This window comes from Euphorbia lathyris, chromosome 9, assembly GCF_963576675.1.
Source record: "Euphorbia lathyris chromosome 9, ddEupLath1.1, whole genome shotgun sequence".
Taxonomy (NCBI): domain Eukaryota; kingdom Viridiplantae; phylum Streptophyta; class Magnoliopsida; order Malpighiales; family Euphorbiaceae; genus Euphorbia; species Euphorbia lathyris.
The window spans coordinates 44,145,426-44,153,265 of NC_088918.1; the positions used below are offsets into that span (position 1 = coordinate 44,145,426).

General features: G+C 42.0%; 1 non-coding gene across 1 annotated transcript; it reads left to right on the plus strand.

The window, feature by feature from the left end:
- Positions 1–2,333: 2,333 nt before the first annotated feature.
- LOC136207708 (small nucleolar RNA R71) lies at positions 2,334–2,440 on the plus strand. Its single transcript, XR_010676837.1, has one exon. It is a non-coding gene; the product is annotated as a small nucleolar RNA R71 (small nucleolar RNA).
- Positions 2,441–7,840: the final 5,400 nt, after the last annotated feature.

Sequence of the window (7,840 nt, forward strand, 5' to 3'; positions counted from 1 at the left end):
CATATCCTGCTAACTGCTCCAACATCTGATCAATGAAGGGAAAGGGAAAATGATCCTTCCTTGTGGCTTCGTTGAGCTTTCTGTAATCCACACAATCTCGCCATCCTGTTATTGTTCTCGTGGACACCAACTCGTCTTTCCCGTTGAGGACTACGGTTGTTCCTCCCTTCTTTGGTACCACGTGAACAGGGTTGGTCCACACACTATCAGAGATTGGGTAAATAATGCCGGCATCAAGAAGCTTGATCACCTCTTTTCGCACAACCTCCTTCATGTGGGGATTCAGTCTGCGTTGCAGCTGGACAGATGGCTTGTGTTCCTTTTCCATCAAGATTCTGTGGACACAGACTGCCGGACTGATACCTTTGATATCATCAATTTTCCATGCGATTGCATCCTTGTTTCTTCGCAAAACCGCCATGAGTTGCGCCTTCTGATCAGTAGTTAACTTTGAGGATATAATAACTGGATTTCCGCTGGGTGGTTCCAGGAAGGCATACTCGAGGTGTGCAGGTAACAGTTTCAATTCTGGTTTAGACACTGGCACAGTTGGTATCTACGGTGGTTCTTGATGAGTAGGAACAGTAGGATCGAAAGGAGGTGTCGGTAAGTTGGATTCAATGGAACAACCTGTTCCTTCACATAAGTTCACCTCTTCTCCTAATAGAGTCTCCAGAGTGTCCTGTTCCTGCAAAGTAGAAAGACTTTGAAACTCATCCAAGAAACAGCATGTGTCATCATTATTGTTTGCTCGTCTCATTGCCTCGTTCATTTTGAAAATGACTTCTTCCCCATTAATCCTCAAGAATAGTTGTCCCTCTCCTACGTCTATTAATGCTCTACCCGTGGCTAAAAATGGTCGACCTAGGATAATAGGAACGTGCAGGTCTTCATCTATGTCCATTATGATAAAATCAACAGGTAAGATGAATTTTCCTACTTTACCAACACATCTTCTACCACTCCCCTAGGGTAACATACTGAACGATCGGCCAACTGAATTGACATACGGGTAGGTTGGGGTTCTCCTAATCCAAGTTTAGCATATACAGAATAAGGCATTAGGTTTATGCTAGCTCCTAGGTCACATAGTGCATTCTCAATATTTAGCTTTCCAATTGAGCAGGGAATAGAAAAACTCCCTGGATCTTTTAGCTTTTTAGGTAGCTGCCGCTTGTTTTGGAGTATTGAAGAACAATCTCTGTTGAGTTGGATCATGGATATGTTTTCCAGCTTTTTCTTGTTCGACAGGAGGTCTTTTAAGAATTTTGCATATGACGGCATCTGTGCCAGCGCTTCTATGAAAGGAATGTTGATGTGCAACTTCCTTAAGGTGTCCAACACCTTAGAATTCTGTTCTTCCAGCTTTTTGTTGATCAAACGCATTGGATATGGCACAGGTGGAACATACGGCGGAGGTGGCTTATACATTCTTTCGCTTTCCCCCTGATTCTGCTTACTGGTAATGGTTGTCTTCCTGGTTTCTTCTTCACTGGGAACAGCTTGTTCCTGCTCCCCTTCAGCTTCTTTGGATGTTCCTGCGCAATTCAACATTTTCATCAGCGGAAATAATGGGTTGAGTTTGCTTACCAGATCTCAGGGTGATTGCCATGACATCGCCCTTTGGATTTGGCTCTGTGTTGTTTGGCATTATTCCCTTCCCTTTTGACGTAGATGCATCTAACTGGTGGACTTGTGTTTCCAGATTTTTAATTGATGCTTGTGTCTGTTTCATGAACTGCATAATCATCGTCTTTATATCTTCCTTTGGTGGAACAAGTTGTTTATAATGCTTCTGAGGTTGCCTCTGGTAGTGTCCTCCTTGCTGTTGTTGATATCTCGGTTGTTCCTGCTGGTTCGGCTGGCATGTCCATCCAAAATTCGGATGGTTTCTTATGGCAGGATTATACGTGTTGGAATACGGGTTAGGTGGATTCCTCTGATTATACCCTGCATAATCACATTCTGCCTGTGCGCCCTTTCCCTGCTTAACTCCGGGACAATTGATGCTAAAATGAAGGCCTCCACAAAAATCACAAATGTCATTGAATGGTGGTTCGTTGTGGATTGAAGACACATTTATCTTTCCCAGCTGTCTAGCAAGCTGTTCTACCTGACTTGTCAATTTCGACACAACATCTTCATTTCCCACTCGTTTTCCCTCACTTCTGGCAGAGTGCCAGTTATAACTCGTGCTCGCTACTCTCTCAATAAGGTCGTACAAGGCCTGAGGTTCCAGATCTTCGGGATTTCCATTGGCAATAGATTCGATCTAGATCTCATAGATGTTGGTTACCACATTGTAAAAGTTCTGCATCTGCATCCACATAGGAATGCCATGATTGGGCACTCTCCTTAGCAGTTCCTTATACCTTTCCCATGCTTCGGCTAGTGATTCATCTTCTTCTTGCACGAAACGGGAAACCTCGTTTCTGAGCTTAATGGCTTGTCGTGGTGGGAAATATTTCATTAAGAACGCACCAGCCATTTCCTCCCAAGTGGTGATCGTTCCTGGTTGCAAGCAATTCAACCATGTCTTTGCTTTGTCCCTTAGGGAAAAAGGAAACAGCTTCAGTCTGATTATGTCATCAGAAACGCCCCTATTTGATCTGAACGTGTTGCACAACGTGATGAATTCGAGAATATGTCCATTTGGATCTTCCGATTGGTATCCGTTGAACTGTACTGCGGCTTGTAACATTTGTATCATCGACGCTTTTACTTCTAACATGTTGTTCCCTTCGTTTGGCAGCACGATACATGATGAATCTCCTTCTGTGGTTGGCCTTGAATAATCTCTGATTCGCATGTCAGGAGGGTTGTTATTCTCCCCTTCTTCTCCTTGGTTTGGTTGAACTGGTTGTTCGGGTGGTACACTTCCAGCCATTCTTCTCTCTCTTTGTCGTTCTCTTTGTCGTGCACGTCGAGCTCCCGCTCTATTTCGTCTACACGTTCTCTCTAATTCGAGATTGATAGGAAAAATAGGTGGTCCAGCCCTGCGCATAAACTGATAAAGATTCCTTCTGGCTGCACTATTTAGCAAACAGATTAAAAACACATTGTTTCACAGAAAAGTTCGTATAAACTTTGTTGCTTTCAATCCCCGGCAACGGTGCCAAAAACTTGTTGTCCTCAGAATAGACTCTAGCAAGTGCACTAGATACAAGTAATAAAATGATAAGTCCAGTATCATAGTTTACAAGAAATACCTTGTAGAACAGGGTGTGTGGTGTGTGTCAATTCTTTAATTTGAGAGGTGTTTGTTCAAACATAAACAAGATCAAAGCTTTAGTTGATTTCAAAGAGTACTTAATGATAAAAAGGCAGAACAGGTCAAGCACAGCAGAATAGGTTACTTTCAGTCTCTAAACACCCTATTTATTCATGAATGATGTAAAGTGAAGTCAAGGTCTCTGCTTTAATGCTCACTTAAGTCAACTCTCGTGTGTTCTTAAGATTCTAAGACTTACTACAACTTTAAGCGTCCCTAAAGTTGGTTCTTTCTTGCATTACGATCGAAACATCATTTCTGTTTAAGAAAACCCTTGATACAACCTCCTGACATCTCTGTTTCGGGGCTGAATGCTTGATAAAAAAGTTCCGTGAAGATGAAAGTAGTTTCCTATCATGCATCTAACACTAACATACATGCCTTAAGCAATGGAGTTAAAAGTTTATCAAGCACGACATAATATATCACCATTCATTCATAAATAAGATAATAGAAGACTTACATAACCGGCCCTAACTGGCCAAACCCATTCAAAATGACTACTCACTCATGGTAACGAGTGAATAGCCTGAGTTAGTTCCACAGACCTCCATTGGAGGCGTCATCGTCCTAAGAGAGCTTCGCCTCTCTTCAAAAGTTCTAACTAAAACTGATTGTCTAAAATAAAAGGTGCTCTTTTCCTTCCCTCGACTATGTCTATTTAAAGGAAGAAAAACGAACCATGCCCCAAAATATTACAAAATAAGATTGTTTTCCTACAACTACTAAACTAGGGAATGATTAATTTAAGTTGACCCTTGAACACTCAAGGGGTGATCCATCTTTTCATCATGTTGCTTTCCTGCCTCCCTGCGTACTCTGCTCCTGCAACTGCTGCCACGCCGCACCTGTCACTTGTCTAGTCATATTACCTATTTTGACTTGATCAATACAATCTGCATAAAACACTTATAAGTCCATATATTTCGGAATATTTTGCCTGAAATGCACATGAAATGTTATCAAAATGCTGATTAATTATAGTCATATTCATGCCCAACAGTTATTTATTTAATTAGTTTAAACAACCAATTGCTTTTTAACCCTGCTAAATAGATAGATTACCAATTGAATTTACTAATTAGGATAGTAGTCCTTGTGGTTCGATCTCGTGCTTAAGCACTGTATTGCTTGTTACGATAGGATACATTTGTCCTACTTATTGCTATATACTTTACGAGCATCAAGTTTTTGGCGCCGTTGCCGGGGACTATTGTAATTTTGATTAGTTTAATTTTGATTGGTATATTTGTTTGTTTAGCTTACCATGAACCGACGTTCTCGGAGTCATTCTCCATTACGGTTTGATCCTGATATAGATCGTCTTTCCCGCAGGTTAAGGAAAGAACGCCAGGCAGCCTTGCTTAGACAAAGACCCGATGAGAACTTCAACACAACAATCCCCGAGGAAGTTTGTGAAGAGGAACCAATGGCAGGCAGGTCTATTATGGAGCTGCTCAAGGTAAAAAGGCCTGCTGCGACCTCAAGCATCCTTGATCCTGAGATCGCGACGGCTTCCTTTGAGATCAAACCGGCAATGATTCAGATGATCCAGAACTCGGGTCAGTTTGGTGGGGATTACCATGAAGATCCCAATGCACACCTCAACAAGTTTATGGGGTATTGTGGCACCTTCAAGTACAAAGATGTGACACCTGAACATGTCTTCTTGAAGCTGTTCAGATTTTCTCTGAAGGATGATGCTACAGATTGGCTGAGCTCACTAGCACCGGGTTCTTTGATGGATTGGGACGTTACAATGGCCGCATTCTTGGCCAAGTTCTTCCCCACATCAAAGACTGCACAGTTCGAGAGCGATATCACTTTGTTCCGGCAGTTTGAGAGTGAGAACCTGCATCTGGCCTGGGAGAGATTTCAGAAGTTGTTGAGGAAGTGCCCCCACCACGGTTTCGAGGTGCACCATCTTATTGACCCATTCCATTCAAGTATCACTTCTGCTAGCAGAGCTTCACTGGATGCAGCAGCGGGAGGTAATCTGTTCAACAAGACGGCAGCTCAAGCTTACAGTCTGGTAAAGGAGCTGGCCGAGAGGAGTGCACATTGGCAGATAGAGAAGCCAAGTCAGAGGAGGGGAGTGTTTGCAGTCGCTGCCCCAAGTACATCTACAGAACCTGATCCACAGATTACAGCACTGACTGAGAAGATGGACCTATTGGTGGCTCAGTTTCAGAAACCGGAAGTAGTGGCGAAGTGTGAGCTTTGTAGTGGCGGGCACAAGAACGCAGAGTGCCCGATGGTCATCGAGTCTGTGAACTACATCAAATAGTTTGGGCCATACAGCACGTCTTGGAGGCAAAACCATCCAGGGTTCAGTTGGTCCAAAACCAAGCAGCTCTGGGACCACCAGGATTTGCAGCTCCTCCACCTAACCAGAACCAGAATCAGGGGCAAAGGCCCAAAAGTGGGATGGAAGAGAAGATTACTGCTATGGTGAAGATCCTTGGAACAATGGAAGGCAGGCTAGCCAACAATGAGGCCTTCTGCAAAGGCCTGGAAACTCAGATAAGCCAACTGGCTAAGATTAATTCTGAGCGAGCTACCGGACAGCTACCGCCTAACAATGAACCAAATCCAAGGGATAGACAACCACTAGCACCCTGAGGGGGAAGGACAGTCTAAAGCTCTATAGACTTTAAAATTGAGTGTTGTTGGGAGGCACCCCAAAGATGAGTACAATTTTTGAACAATTCCTTTGAGTATTTCATTTTAATTTCTATCAAACTGATTGATTAATTAACTTCTTGTCCTTTTCTTAGTTTTATTAGGATTTCATTAGGATTTGTTTTTCTTTTAAGTTTTAATTGAAATTTGGTTTCTATTATTTGTTTGTATAAATTAGGATAACATTAGAGTAGAATGATTAGATGAAATTATAATAGGATAGATTAAAGTAAATAGTTTAGTGAATTTATCTCTTTAAAAAATATATATATATATATATATTCGACCTTGTCTCGGCGAGACAGCTAGTGTCTCGTCGAGATAAAGCCACGTCTCGTCGAGACAAAGCACGTCTCGACGAGACATGCTTGGGGGACCGCAGCGACATTTTTGCCAGCCGCGGTGTCTCGTCGAGACACATTGTGTCTCGACGAGACGAGCCGCCCAAGGCTTGTCTTGGGCGGCTCATTTAAGGGGATTGGCCGAACCAATCCCCAAAAACCCCATTTTTCCCATTTTAATAACCCCAAATTAACCCCTTAACCTACCCTTTCTTCTCCCTACCACCATAACTCTAATTTTGCTCTCTCTCTCCTTCATATTTCCATTGCTCTCTCTCTCTCTCTCTCTCTCAACCCTAACTCTCCTCTTCCATCTCTTCATCTCCCAAACTTTCAAACACCAAACCTTACTTCTACTTCAAACTATTTGAGGATTTTACCCTTTCAAGACCTTCTCCACCTCTCCTCATCTCTTTTTTATTCATTCCATTTCCATTTTTCTCAAGGTTTTTAAGTGGTAAGTTCTCTTTTGGTTTAGTTGTAATTATTGGTGCTTTTATTTGTTGGTTCCTTGATTAGAGCTTGGTAGATTTGGGGGTTTTGCATGATTTGAGGTTTCTCTTGATTAATTCCTTGATTTTCGCTTACTTAGGGATTTGATGGAGAAGGGGCTTCAATAGGGATTTTATTGTGTAAAAGCTTAATTTGCAGGAATTAGAGATTGATTGTTTATGGGTTATGTCTGGTTTTGATAAAATAGGGATTATCATGTTTAGGTTAAAGGTAGTTGTTTTTAGAACTAATTAGGACTTTTGCATGTTAGCTTAACCAATTTTATTCCTAATTTAGAGATTTACATGTTTAACTTCTTTTGTTTTGACATTTTTGTTTTATTAGTTAAGTGAGTTTTTCCATTGTTCTAAGTTTCAATTTTGTTGGGGTTAGCCTTAGGAATTATTATTGAACAATTTTCCCTCACTATTTCTTGTAGGATTTTGGCATCTAACTTCGGTTGTTGTTGTATATTCTTTCGTTTGTGTTGGTTTTATTCTTTTGTAGATTCAATGGAAGATCAACGAAGACGTCGCCTCCGCCGACGCACCGATGCACTCCCCGAGGAGGTGGTGCCTATTCCCGGCACTGTTCGTGCACGAATTGTAGATCCTCCTCCTGCCTCAGCACCAAACGCAAACCGTTACCACCCTAGCCCACTGTCACAGAGGTATAAATGTTCTTTCCTTTTAGATTCTGTTGATGAGGGTAAACTTTTCCGAAAAATCAAGAAATATGATTGTGCAGTCCCTCGATTTTTTGATTGGGATTGGTTGAAACAGTGTGGTTTTCATGAGCGTGTTCACGCTTTTATGTCTATTATGGGTTGGCTAGTGATTGATAGGCATCGTCGCCCTCTATCTCTCTCTTTTATTTTAGAGTTCTACACAACTCTGAAATTGGAGACATACGACAACGGGGTGAAAACTTTACATTTTCACCTTAATAACATTAGGCGCGTTTGGAGTGAGGAGGACATGAATCAGGCCTTCGATTTCAAGGAAGCCGATATCACTCAGTGGGAACAGGACTTATCCCATAACCAATACTTCAC